The sequence below is a fragment of the Notolabrus celidotus genome, chromosome 18 (assembly GCF_009762535.1).
Source record: "Notolabrus celidotus isolate fNotCel1 chromosome 18, fNotCel1.pri, whole genome shotgun sequence".
NCBI lineage: Eukaryota > Metazoa > Chordata > Actinopteri > Labriformes > Labridae > Notolabrus > Notolabrus celidotus.
Window position 1 is genome coordinate 24,977,128 of NC_048289.1, and position 15,090 is coordinate 24,992,217.

Genomic DNA, 15,090 nt, shown 5'->3' on the forward strand with positions numbered 1-15,090 from the left:
CTAAAAAAAGGGGAAATGGATCCATTTATCCATTTTACTTCAAGTGGAGGCATGTAAACACATTTCTTTGGAGAAGTCACTAAACAACTGCTCAGAGGAGCATTTGAAAAATAAGAACTGCACCCCTTTGGTCGCTCTGACGCCCCTCCAAAGATTCACACTGATGTATTTTCAGGTTTTATAATCACAGCCTTTGAAAGCGGATATGAAGAATAAATTTCGACAGGCCAAGGCGATGTCTTTACAGGATGATAACTGTCATCCTTTTTCCCTTATTGATCCATTCTTGACCTCTGCACATTGAGTTGTTTTCTCCATAGCAACAAAGCTGAGGATCGACTCTCCTGTACACCTCCAGGTGTTAATAGTGCCAAGTGGATATGATGGAGAGCATTAAACTTTCGAGTGAAAAGAAAAGAGAAAAAAAAACAGGATGTCAAGCAATTCCTGTTCCAGTACCTCTTCATTATAGGGGTTAAGGCTTTTTAGGCTTTTCAAGCAGAAATGTCAATGACGCCTTAAACCTGCAGGGCAGAACTTTCACACTCTCTTTGTGTGCTCATGATGTATGACCTCTTCTCTTAGTGCTCTCCAGGAGTGATGGGGAGTCCGGCTCTTTTCAAAGATTCCCTCTTTTGTATCGGCTCTTTAGATATCTCTGAGCCTTCTATTGTAGCCTAATTTATCAATTTTGAATGTTTTTTGTGTTGGGAAGCAAATTCTCATTCAGTGTTTTCATAAAAACCTTATTTTAAAGCATTTTTTCATTACAAAAAAAAATTACACAGCTACCATTGCTGCACGGAAGGGTGGGCAGTTCTCAGATGTTTGTGCAGGTTTGTTATTGACCCTGCTCGGATATTTTCATTTTACAAATTCTGCCCTCAGCTTTGCAGTTTCCAATATCATTGAAATGCAGCCAGATGCTGATTCTGGTTTTCGCCAATTTCTTCACTTGTTCCCACCACGCTTGCATTCAAATCCGGCTCCCCCGTCTGTCCTGTATCACTACATTCGCTGTCTTTGGAGTGTCTGCCTCCTTTCCTTTTTTCCCATAATGATATGATCCTACTCTGTCCTTGCATGGGATTGGCCGCATGGTGTGCCCATCAAAATACAGTCCTGCCCTGCCTGCATGCCGACTTGTTTGTGAATGACACATCACTACTCTCCAATGATTAGAGTAGCTCTGGCGATACAGAGCCCTCTGGAACAGATTCGCAAAACTTTTATTGTTTTTGGATTCTGGAGCACAATGCATCTATCAGCAAGAGCAGATTGAGCTGGAACCCAAACAATGTTAAAACACCGGGTTGATTTTCAGAACAAAACACTCTTTTGACACCAGATTGTATTTCGCTTCACTACAACAACCAACAGTCATGATTATCTGAGCCAGGTCTGGAGACAACATTTTAGAGGTTTTCAGAGACCAATAAATTAGCATCATGCTAACAGCGCTAACACCGGACAGGAACAATCGTCATCGATTGCCAAAACCAGACCCACAACAGGAGAGGCAAACAAAGTGATAGAGATTGCTTTTTCAGTTTTCCTTCTTGGAAGTGGAGCTAATGCATCGCTTTGGTTGCTGCTGTAAAGGACTAAAGTGTGTGTTTTTGACACGTGTGTGTTTTTGACACCTCTTGCTCTTGTGAGTTTGCTAAAGAGTGAAAGAGAGACAAACCTTAATTGAATGTAGTGTTGTTAACCTGTTGAAGGATTTCACCTGCTGTGAGTGGACAGGATACAGGAGAGCAAGACTGAACTAACTGGTGAAGAAGGCAAGGTCAGTCCTGGACCCTGTGGAGGTGGTGGCTGACGGGAGAATTATGGCCTAGCTGTCGTCTCTGATGAACATTTTTTTGCTATATATATTCTTGTTGAAATTCTTGTTCTGTACACCTTCTTGTTTGCTGCTGTAAATCCATGAATTTCCCCTTTGTAGGACGAATAAAGGAGTATCTTATCTAATCTTATCTTATCTTAAAGACAACATAAATGAAGACCAAGTGGAATCATTAACAATGCTACACTTATTTCTTAATTTTCACCTTTGCTCACGGTTTAATGACCCACCTGTTTGAGGGTCTTTATTTGAATACAGGGTAGTATGGACACTTTCACAATCTAATAAAGACAATCTGAAGAAAAATGTTCTTTTCTGAGGTTTCCAAGTGCATATTATGCCTGAAAGTTTGTAACACCCTATTTTCTGGTGTCATTGTATTCCGTTTTTAAATATTGTACAGATGTGTTTTATTTACTCTAACCCTTCTCCATCCTGAAATGATGTAGCCTCAGCCCTCACGGTGTTACTGAGCCTCAACATGTCAAAGAGGGTATATATAAACTACCTTTAGTCACTGAGACTCTGTAAAGTTACTTCAAAGCCCCCACACTTTCAGTCAGTCTGTTATCAACAGTTCTATGTTAAACATGCATGCACACTCAAAGGTCACCTTTGCTTGCACTCTGGTTTGCCTTTATTATGCAGACAGGTGAGACACTGAGCAGTACTTGGTTCCTGCTGGAAGATGCATTAAATAGTGTTTGCCATTCACCCGTCCCCACTTCTCTTTGTGGAACTCACTATACAGAACCGCTGTGACAAGTGCATGACTCTCACATGAATTATGGATCTTCCCAAGGGGCAAACACTGGGCCAAAAAGCTGTTAGGCCCTGCAACCCCCTATGTGTGACATCCCTCACTCCATACAAATTTGCTTCCAGTCAAAACTGACTGGTTTGTCCTTCATAACCCAAAGTTAAGTTTGCACTCTTCATGGTATGTAATCATTAAGGTTGAATGGTGAATAAAGTTGGAGACACTTGGTCTGACTACTTTTTGACATGCAGCTTCAGTTCAAGAAGCACAGAAGCTATGAAACATTGTGAAAACTGCTTTTGACAGCTGGAAGAAAAACCCATTTCACTTGTTTTCCTATTATTTTGTTTCTACGAGTTGTTCCACTACCAGCCATGAAAACATTGAGCTGAAACAGCATAAAGTTCAGAGTTGGTTATCTGTGAATATACCAGACTTTGTACCAAACTCAAACTATAATTTATGTGCTTAAAAAATCCAAACATTGCCCAGAAATCTATTGTTTTGGCTCCAAATCAGAGACACTGCACTGTGCTGCCACATTGATGCCAGTTAAAGCTACCAACTGATTTTACTGAATCTAAGATGAGAGGATAGAAAACTAGAACAGTGTGTTGCCAGCAAAGAAAAAAGTATATTGTTTTTAAAAGCGAGTCTGAACAGTGCAAATGATTTTCATGTTTAGAAACAGCCTGTCCAGATGCCGCTAACACTGCTTGTTTCAGCTGTTCTGATTGATAAAGGATAGAATTACTTAAGGGTTAATTGTATTCAAAGTTCTCACTGGGAGCCTCATTATCAGCACAGGTTATCTCCTCTCTAAAAACAAACTGATTTGGTGATTTACAACAGATTAACAACACTACATTCAATTAAGGTTTGTCTCTCTTTCACTCTTTAGCCATCTCACAAGAGCAAGAGGTGTCAAAAACACACACGTGTCAAAAACACACACTTTACACTTTACACTCCTTTACAGCAGCAACCAAAGCGATGCATTAGCTCCACTTCCAAGAAGGAAAACTGAAAAAGCAATCTCTATCGCTTTGTTTGCCTCTCCTGTTGTGGGTCTGGTTGTGGCAATCGATGACGCGGCACAAGTGCACCATTTCACCATGTTTATAAGCTTGAACAGATCACAGAAGAAGCACAAAGCACTCGACTACCATTAAACTCATTGACTGGCTCATCATGTGTGCCCTGGAAACTCAAAGCTTCTGCAACTCTGGGTATTTGAGTAATTGTCAACTGACGTCAAGATCTCTTTTACATCTGCTTGAGGTCTCTATACTATAGTAGTACTCACATTTACTACCTGGCTGTTTTAAATACTTGATTCTGATTGGTCAAAACCATAGACTGTGTAAATAATGGACGTAGTATCTGTGATGTTACCCAACTGTTCCTGAGCGCTGTTTTAAAGCCGATCGGCGGCGGCAGCCATATTGGAAATGCAGAATTCAACCAGGCAAACTGTGCCATAAAGGGGCGGAGTTTGAGCCTCCTAGCCAACAACTATGTGTTCCCGCCTATGTGTCCCTATTTGGGCAAGAACTCTTAATATCTTCTGAACCGTTGCGTTAGAAAAAAATTCACCCCCATACAGTGTGGCCGATAGAGGAATTAGCTACGTAGAGCCAAGCCGTTTTTTTAACCAGGCTGTAAACATGTTTATTTCTGCTGCAAAGATCGTCTGGCGTGTATGTGGTTTCCGGTGTTTCTGCAGCCAGCCTCAAGTGGACGCTCGATGAATTGCAGTTTACAACTCTTCTGCATGGGAAGCACAAATTTTGTGACAGGAAGTTGCTGCTTGGTCAAAACCCCATAACAGGGAAAACCTACTCACACACACCATATCAAATTATTTAATTTCACCTCTGCCTGTTGACTCTGTGGCAAAAACGTTGGTGTCCATCGGCTGCTGATCTTGGGAGTTGGAAAATACTGACAAGTCATCAGACACAAATGTGAGAGCAGCCTGAGGAGCTGCTGGACCCTAATTATCTCTGATAGGGAAAAGTGGAACAACATCCTGTCTTGCAACCCGAACAGTGGCAGCAGAACTAGTGAGAGTGTCTCAGAGTTTCTGATTGCTACAAAGTTACTTAAAACATAGGCAGTAGTGGGGCGCTGGTGGCCTAGCGGTCTAAGTGTTCCACGTATAGAGGCTACAGTCCTCGTCGCAGAAGTCGCCGGTTCGACTCCTGGCCAGTCGACAATTCCCTGCATGTCTTCCTCCACTCTCCACTCCCCCATTTCCTGTCTCTCTTCAGCTGTCCTATCCAATGAAGGCGAAAAAGGCCAAAAATATTACTAAAAGAAAACTAAAAACATAAGCAGTAGTGATAATAGAGACAACGATTTAGATTGTGACATTTGCCTTGTTTCGTTTTGGGGTCTTGCTCATACTTTCTGGAGTTGAATCTGCATAACCACCCGCTCACTATACATTATCCCGTTTTCACACCAGTATCAGAATGTTTCTTTGTATAGGCCAAAGAAAAATTGCCTCAAATATCTCTATTTGTTCTATTCATAGCAATTTTATTTCCCCAATATGCTCTTCAAAATGACTGTAAATCATGTTGTCAATAATAAATCCAGCTCCTCTGTTGTTGTTAGAGTTTTGCTGTTACTTTATTCAGTTGTGTTTCTCTTGCTGCTGCCTTTAGCTGACACCTGAGCAGTCTCTTTATTCCCTGAAACTGTAATAAAGGATACCACTGAACCGGCTCAATGTTTGGGTGAGCACATATGACACTGAAGAGCAAGGCTTCTGGCCCTTTCCCAAACCATTACACTATCACTTTAACGGCTGCGAGGAACTGGCAAATACTCAGAGTGAAATGTTTCAGCTGCCCACTCATTCACGATGCCAAGACTCTGCAAGCTGCGTTTTCTGATACACAAGTTTTACACTAACAGGAGCTGACACTTTAAACCGGTGGCATTTTCATGCTTTTGCATTTCCTCTATTATATCTACAATGACATGAGTGAATGAGCGTAGTATTTGTTTGTAAGGGGGGGAAATGATAGATTAGGAAAGCAGAGCGAGGCAGGGGAAGCCTCTGAGCCGTAGCGATAGGATTAATTTCCTTATTAGTGACTCTCTGCAGTGATGCTCCAACATGAAAGTCTAATACCATCTTTTTATGGATTTGGCTCAATTTAGATTACCTCCCTGTACATTCAGCAAAGGGATCACAGTGTTTCCCTCTGTTTCTCCTTCTTTTTAATTATTCCTTTTGCTTTGACAGAGAAGACGCAGTTGAGTCGTAGAATAAAACCAGAGAATGGAGAATATGCACGCCATTTAGGACCCCTAAACAGACACCAAAAGGAAGGTAATCACACCCTGAGCTTGGAAGGATCACTAAGGCAAAATGGGAAGTTTCTCTACATGTAAAAGAAAGCTGGTTTAGCGGTGGATATAGTGATTTTCATGGTGATTAAAAAGCCATTAGTGGTACGGCTTTTGCAGGTAATTCACAAGGTAGTCATTCAAAACCCAGTTAGAAACCAGGAAGGGCTCCGACTGCAGGAATGACTGTTATTACTGCAGATGAAGATATATTAAATTGCCCAAGAGAGAAAGCTCCCCCACAATCTCCTGTCCGCGAGCCGAGTCGTCGTCATCATTTGAATTGATTGGCTTTCATTTCTTTTGGCATTTCTCATCAAACAGATGAATGGTAAAAGGAACCTCAAACTTATTTGCCAGTAAAACCGAAGAAAGATTGAATTAAAATGACTTGATTCAATTCAAGTCATATATTGTCTGTCAACTCGCAAGACTTACACATCTAACAGATAAAGCAGAGCAAACAAGGTCTGGGAACATTTTCAGGTGAGCAGACAGACGTTCTGAAAATGATTTCTGTCAGACAAACTTTAAAAGTTATCATCTTTCTGCAGGAAAAGACAAAAAAGAATCTTCCCTCTCACAGTGGAAAGTATTAAACTGGGAAGCCATTATTTTGGTGTCATTTGGGGGGTGCTTATTGAATTGTACACAGAGTATGCTTTTCTAATGTATATTTGTACTCTACATTGACCACAAACTCTGTTCCCTATTTGAAATTATAATCACGATGTAAATCTATTTCTATTCATGGCTTATTGGCTTCCATCTTTCATTCCAAGCTCCATTATTTTTGAAGATTGCTTCTTGGTATTTGATGATGAGTTCACCAGCCAATCTGGGAGAGAAATTCAGCACAGGGATGGGAAGCTGTATCACAAAAATCAGTCAAAATATGGAGTTCATCTATAGAAGAATTGTTATATTTCCTTCCTCTGCACGGATCAACATTTTCCTTTTAATGTTTCCCTGCTGCCAAGGCTCAGAAAATCTCAATTCCCCTCAGTCTTCATTGTACAACGCCTTCTTTTGTTTGATCTGTGATATCCCATTTGTAGCTTTATAACTTTACCACAAATGGGCTGGGATGGGATTTTCTTCTTCTAGGATGTTGGCTAATTGTTGAGACAAATTAAAGCATACACCTTGACAGTCTTGACAGCCAAGACGTCTAAAATATAGCCTTAATTTGCAAGAACATTTCACATCAGTCATTCTGTCAGAAAGTTTTCATCTGCCGCTGTTGGCTCTAATTGGTTGAATTCACAGAGCAATTGGAAAAGTCTATTTTTGATATCTCTGTCAAACCTCCCAGGCAGAACATTGTGTTTCTCTATTTTGTGTTGCCCAGACGGAGATGAGGGAGGAGTTGTTAAAATTCATAAGATGTGCTTTTTGTAGAGTATTTCCAGACATCCATCTTAGTAGATTTTGAGGGGGGGCTTGGAGGTTTACTCTGCCAAGCCTTAACTTGGCTGCCATCTTTTAAGTTTGTCTTATCCTTGTATCTCGGCCAGATTTGCACTCCGGGCACGGATGACATCTGACCTGGGCGCAGAAATAGGAAAGTGTTGTACTCTCAGAAAAGGGAAGTCATTCAAGTGTTATTTTAAGGATTCTAACTCTTCCTTATGTTTGTAGACGGGTCAAGTTTTACGTGGATCTTTAGGTCAAGTCTGGGCTTCCTACCCATACAGAGTTTTGGTGATACACATTCCAAGCAAAAGCAAATTTAAGGCAGCGATATGTTGAAAATGTCAAATATTTCACCTCATACTGGCACTGTGAGACATTTTTGTTTGACCTTGAAAGTCTCACTCATATACTGATGCCTCTTCATGACCTACACAGTAAAATAAGAATTATCAATGACAAGATGGTTATAACTTTTGACAGAATTTTAGCGCCTGTGTTGGGTCAGGTTTTCCACAAAAAAACCCAAAATTGATATTGGGCCCTCACTGGAAAGTGTTATAGTTTAGGAGTGAGAAGTAAGTTAGCAAGTAGGAGGAGTTTTTACTTTGGACAATTGTCTTCTGAATTAATGTTGTATATAGGGCTGTCGAAATTGACGCGATAATAACGAGTTAATTCAAATTTTCCTTAACGCCACTAATTTATTTGATGCACGATTAATGCGTGCACGTTCTGTGCATGACCCTCGGCCCCCCCCCCTGTAGTTTGGGAAATCAGGAATCGATACAGCAGTAACACAACATTGTGGATGACAAGAAGTGTTGAATCTCGCTTAATTTCCTTATTATGCTCATGTATTTTTCTTGTTTTATTCATGTATTCTCTCTTGATTGTTATATTCATATGTTTTCTTTTTTGTATGACTTATCAAGTAACAAGCTAATAGTAGGGTATAAGACCAGCGATCTGTGCAGTTCCTAGAAAACATGTTTGACCGAGGTCAGATCTGTTCGCCTCTGTATCACAAGGTCAGTCAGCCAGGATGTGGTAGTTCATCTTTGCTGAGTTGCTTTGCAAGCACAGGAAATGTTAGCTTGTGCTTTTAAATTGCGGTTGTACGTAAGCTTTGGGGATTTTCTGGCTACCAATGCCACGTGCTTTATGCTAAATGAATAACCACATGTGCTGATGTGTGCACATTTAGAGTCTTCTATGCATTGTGGCTTATAGGTCACAAGACTGATGTATGTCTCTATTGTTTCCGTGTGCTATTGCTCTAATCAACACCTTTTACCCTTAACTGCAAACCCCACGCTTCCCTCCTCCCCAGTGTACGAAGAGATGTATAAATAACTGAATGATTCTGTAATCAGGCAGAGAACTTCGGATGCTCCTTGAGTACGCTGTAACTTCTCTCTCACGCTGCCTGAACAAACTTTGTGTGTAAACTTTGTCACTGAGTTCGAAGCCTCATTTCTGGTCACTGCTCCGCTGGACGATCGCCTCACGCCTCACGCCGGGCCATGCCACCACAGAAGAAATCAATAAAGAGGGTGTTTTGAATCGCAAGTTCAGCTTTAAAGCACTGCCAGATGGTTCTCTGGACAAGACCAAAGCTATCTGCATTTACTGTCGATGTGAATTCAGTTACCTCTGGAATACATGGAGTCTCAAATACCACTTGCTGGCCATGCGTAAAGGGGCAGCAGAGAGCTCCCCTCCCCTTGGCCAGAGGCAGACCACGCTGGAAAGTTTGTAATGGAGACGCATGGACAATGCGTCTGTTGTTGTGATGCATGAGCTCAATCACTTTGTGTTGAGCTGCTCAAAAAAACTGAATGTTTAGTTAGTTGGATATTACATGGTGGTAGTATTACTAAGTAATGTTACATTTAGGTCAAAATGCCATTTCAGTGCATTTTTTGAGCATGCAGTACCTTTTGATGTTGTGTGGCGATTGTTCTGGACAGTATTTATCATTTTTTTGGATTGCTGCAATAATAATCAACATGCATTTGCATAAAGAAAGCATATTTGTCCACTCCCATGTTGATAAGAATATCAAAAACTTGAAAATTATCCCTTTTTTAAGGTACATTTAGAACAGATAAAAAAAATGTGTGATCAATTTGAGATTAATCGCCAGTTAATTATGGACAATCATACGTTAATTGCGATTAAATATTTTAATCAATTAACAGCCCTAGTTTTATACTCTTGGTTGATACTGGAGCAGGGTTAGCAAAAAGACATACATTCTGTTTCAGTATTACTTTAGACAGAGAGACTCTAAAACCAGGGCTTTGCTAACTAAAAGAGCTAAATGGTTATGAAGAGGAATTTATGTTTATGCCGGCGTGTTACTGCTTCACTGCTCTTTGAGGACTAAAGACTTAAACCATCTACTTATTTATGTTACTCTGACATTTATTGGGACATCAGAGCAGAATTATGACGGCTAACGTGAAACTTACAGGAAACGTATCTCTGCTCACCTTCTGTAAGCTAACTAATGGTAATACATCAGCTACAAATCAACACATGACCTCATCACTCTGCTTCTTGCAGACCATTGTCTTGATGAAAGAAAAGCAATATTAAAAAGACTATCTGTATTCCATTTGTTTCCTTCCACTTGAAATACACGCTTTGACAAGAGCCACATCTTTACATCAGTGTGTGATGGTGCTCATGGGAAATGCAGACTTCATCTTTCATGGTGGAAAAACACTACCACAACTTCATCTAAAAGGGTCACCAAAATCAATGCAATGTGAAAACTCCTCACAGTGCCTTTACAAACTCCCTCCCCTTCTTTCAATATCCCACATGAAGTATATCATCTTGTTCTCACTCGTGAATGAAGCTCTGTGAGTCTTACACTGATTGTAATATCCAAACCAAAGACCCCTTATTTTCTCAGCTCCACTATTTCATGAAAAGAAAATATTCCACTTCATCATTTTCAACACATTTCCCCAAAAAAGTGTGATCACACATCTTTGGCATCTTTAGAAACTTTTGGATGGCGTCTTGAATGTAAAACAGAGTTCCCTTGGTCTTAGTGAAAGCTCAGAGAGCATGACTTTGTGAAGTCTGAGCCACCAGTGGGTCACTGCGGTTTAATTAAAATCTACCAAGCTTATCAGCTTATTTTAATGCCCAGTGGTGTCGTATCTTTCATTTGATCAAATGGGACTCCATGGGAAGGCAAAAGAGAAAAAAAAGAATACTTAACAAGTAAGCTGAATATTATTGTTGTGCTCATGGAATAAAACTTCAATATAATAGTTTTCTTAATTGTATAAATTGATTGCAGCAGAAGTTTGGGGGCCTTTTTTCTCATTATGATGTGTCTATGGGAATCAATCCTCAGGGGGTCCAGTGTTTCTCACAAAAAACCCTCTTAATAAGATCCATCAGAGAGACTCTTCAAACGAGTTACATCTTCACTGCAATGATTTTTTTTCCTGGGGCAAAAAGTTTAATTTACTCTCCCCAAACTCAATATGAAAATCATGCACCTAAACTTTTTAGTGATTGATATTAAATATGATCATATCACATCATATCATAGTGTCTTGTATTGTATCACATTTTACGTTGCACATTGTATTGCATTGCATTGTATTATGTAGTATCATAGATATTCCTTCCAATCCTGTTGTATTGTATCGTGTCTTATCATATTGTATTGCATCGCATCAGACCACACAGCTTTGCAGTGTAGCGTATCGCATCATATTCTATCCTGTTGTATCGTATGGTATCATAAATAGATATCCCTTCCAATCGTGTTGTATTATTGCACCGCACCATAGCATATCGTGTCTTGTTGTATTGTACAGTAAATAGATATCCCTTCCAATCCTGTTGAATTGTATCATGTGTTATTGTATTGCATAGCACTGCATGATTCCGCATCACATCCCATCGTATCGTACAGTTTTTCTTATCATATCGTATTCTATCCTTTTGTATCCTATCGTGTTGTATCCTAAATAGATATCGCTTCCAATGGGTTGTATCTTAATGTGTCTAATCGCATTGCATCGTGCCTCACCGCACCATAGTGTATCAAGTCTTTTTGTATTGTATCATATTGTATCGTGAATAGATATCCCTTCCAATCTTGTTGTATTGCATCATGTCTTATCTTATTGCATTGCATTGCACCATACTGCATCGTAGTGCATCGCAGCGCACCGTACCGTTTCTTCTTTTTTTTTTTTTTCACTTTCTTTTCATTGATTGATATTTAGTTAAAAAACAAGATAAACATTAAGGACATAATGGAAATAAATAAGCAATTAAGAATAAAATAAAGATGCTATAATGCTGACTAGTGGTGCAATAGATCATCGTTGATCCGTGATCCGTACGGTTCGGCATTGAAGTGGTCCGCGGATCGGTTGATGAAAAAAATTACGCGTGTTCACGTGATGACCGCATGTTCAATCCACATTCACTCGTCAAGCACAGCGGTAGTCATGGCAAGTGAAGGAGCAGAGAAACTTGAAAAACCTCCTGCATCTTATAAGTCACATGTATGGGAGCATTTTGGTTTCCCTGTGAAATACAGTGAATGCTGAATGTGCTTGAGCCACGTTATGAAATCCCATCGCGTACCCACTAGACCAGAGGCGGCGGGCCGCATCCAGCCGCCTATTCGTGGCCCCTGAACTGTTATTCCTTCACTCTGTGTTATGGTCGGGTCACCGCGTGTTTACCAGGACTTGTCTCCATGTCAACGATACGCAGACAGGCTGTTACTGGGTCACTTAGAGTCCACTCCTGCGAGTGCAATTTTGAACTTTCACTTTCGTTTATGGAGCAGATCACATGTTGGCACTTTGCCAGCTGTAGGACCCTAGAATCCACGAAAAACGGTGTGTTCCAAGTTTGCAGCTCAAAGACAAGTGGACGATGAAAATCAGCGATTGAAAGAAGAATGGAGTGAAACTTTTGAAGTTCCTCTGCTCCTTCACTTGGCATGCCATGAATTACAGTGAATGAGGCAGGACTGGACCCAAAGATAGGGTACTTTGCACAAGCAGTAAATTTTGAGTTGAATCTTGTTTTTATTTAATGGGCAAAAGTTTAAAAGTGTTTTACAAAATAAATGGAGGACAAAGTTATATTTGTCTTGTCTTCTTTTTGTTTTTACTTGCTGATCCGAAAAATGATCCGATCCGTGACTCAAAACCGTGATCCGATCCGAACCGTGAATTTTTTGATTCGTTGCACCCCTAATGCTGACAGTAGTTGAGGTGGTGAAACCTACAGCACAAATATAAGAGTCATACATTCATACAATACGAGATAGAGAAAGAAGAACAAACAAACAAACAAAACGTAGGCATCAGCGTGTTACAATGTGAGTTGGTGATAGCTCTAAAAACATAAGCGTCATCTGAGACGCTGTAAGGAGGGTTCAAGCGCAATGCGAGGTGGCTTGAGAGGGAGGTATGTTGGAAGAGGTCGTCCACTTGTCCAAAAGAGGCTTCCATATTTTCATGAAAGTGTTTTCTCTGTTAGCCAATTTGTATTGCAGTCTTTCCATATGCAAAACATTCCCCAAATATTTGAGCCATTGCTGCAAATGAAGGACTTGCTTCTGACTTCCACAATTGTAAAACAAGGCGTTTAGCCAACAATGTACATAAGGAGATAGATTGACCGTACTGTTTCTTATCGTATCGTATTCTATCCTGTTATATACTATCCCATCATGTTGTATCGTTAATAGATATCCCTTCCAATGTGTTGTATCCATAGACTGTAAATAACAATGGACAGTGTTGCTCCGCCTCTTCCCGTTGTACTGTTCTGAAGCCAAAAAATCCCTCTCCTGGGCGCCGCCATTGTGCAGCTAGAGCCTGTGAAGCCACTGTAATAAGCTCCGCCCTACAGTGTAACATCACAAGACGCTGTGTGTCCTTTAAAGTTTCCCTCTATGGCTGTGAATCAAAGGAAACCTGGAAGTCAAACCCAGTTTTTTAAACTCTAATAACTAACGAAAAAGAAACTTTTCAGGAAAAAGAGGCCTTGAAAACAAAACAGTCAAATACTAACTACATATCAATACAGCATACGGATGTGACAAACATTCGTACGACATGTATTTATTTTTTAAAGTTTGACTGCTCCCCCATTCAAATCAATGGAGGAGACAGATTTTTGGACCTATACTGCAGCCAGCCACCAGGGGGCAGACACACTGCTGAAAGCTTCACCACCAGGGCCGTATCCGGCTCACTTGGTTGTATTGTACTATGTCTTATCACATCACTCCGAAACGAATGGAACCGCACCGCAAATAAGTGTATCGTATTATACTTTATCGTGTTTTGCTGTATTGTATCATATCATGAATCAGCCAATGATTCCCACCCCTACAGCTCAGTAGACAATATGCATGCTGTGGTCCATTTTGCTTTGTTGCAAATGAAACTCTTTAATTTTCTCCTCTTTATGTATCTATTAAACATTAATATACAAATACTGACGAGGTGTAAAGCCTCAAGAAACAAAACTAACATAGTGCCATCCCTTGAAGTTAACTTTTCAAAAGTGCAGCGTTGCTTTATTGTGGTTATCTCACCAGCACTACGGTGAGTACAAATAACCAAGAGTCATAATTGAAACAATTAAAAGATTAAGACCCTGGTTGGAAATTACATTATTTTTCCTTTAAGGGGACAAAGTGAGCTTTATAATTGAACTTTAAACCTACTTGGTCATCCTGTCATGTTTATCCCAGCACAGCTTGTGTCTGCACTTTTTAAAGACATTTATTCCAGTTGTTCTGGACTGAATGTTTGACATATTTAAGACTTCACTTATTTTCATAATGGATACTTATTCTGGTCACGTATTTCATATCTACCCTTCACATGTTCTGGTTTTCTCTCTTATTGGAAGTCTCTTGGTGCTTTAGGACAAGTGTACACATATGATATTATAATGTTAAACACAGAGCAGCCGACCGTAACTGCCTCATTGTTCAACTGTAACATATTCTTACTGTCTCCGGGGCTTCAGGGGATTTAACCCTGTCTGGTGCTCTGGTTTGAGTAGGACTGTGCTGCATGGAAATGGAAGCCGTGGCTTATATGACCAACACACTGAGAAATTACTCTTCTTTTTTTTTGTCAGCCATGAGAGATATGACTAGAGTGATTCCCTTCAGACTTTAGGCCTTTATTAATGTCCCTGTCCAGGTTTTCTCTAAGGGACGCATGACCGAAGACGAGCCCCCACTTTCATCTTCCACTTAATGAGAAACGGCCAGATAACCATTGAGCCCCTCTAGGCGTGGACAGAGATATGGAGGCCTGGCTCTTGTTGTAATCTCCCACCATAAAGCTTCACACTTCACTGCTCTGAGATCCAGGACCGCTTCAGTAAGTCAACATGTTCACATTTAAACACCATGTAGCAGACACGTCCTTGCTCTTGTAGTTACTTTCAGATGTTTTGAAAGGGAGCCTTTTTTAGGGGGGAGGTTTATCAAGATTGATTAGAGGAACCACTGATGAATGACAGATTAATTAGAGAGAACTGTCTACTTTTCATCTGCTCATCAGACATACAGAAAACATTGGAAGACTAGTGACTGAAGTAAACCTGAATCCACTGGATCAAATACCTGTGACATGGAAATGCAACTACTCACAGTGATGAACATACAGAGGAATAT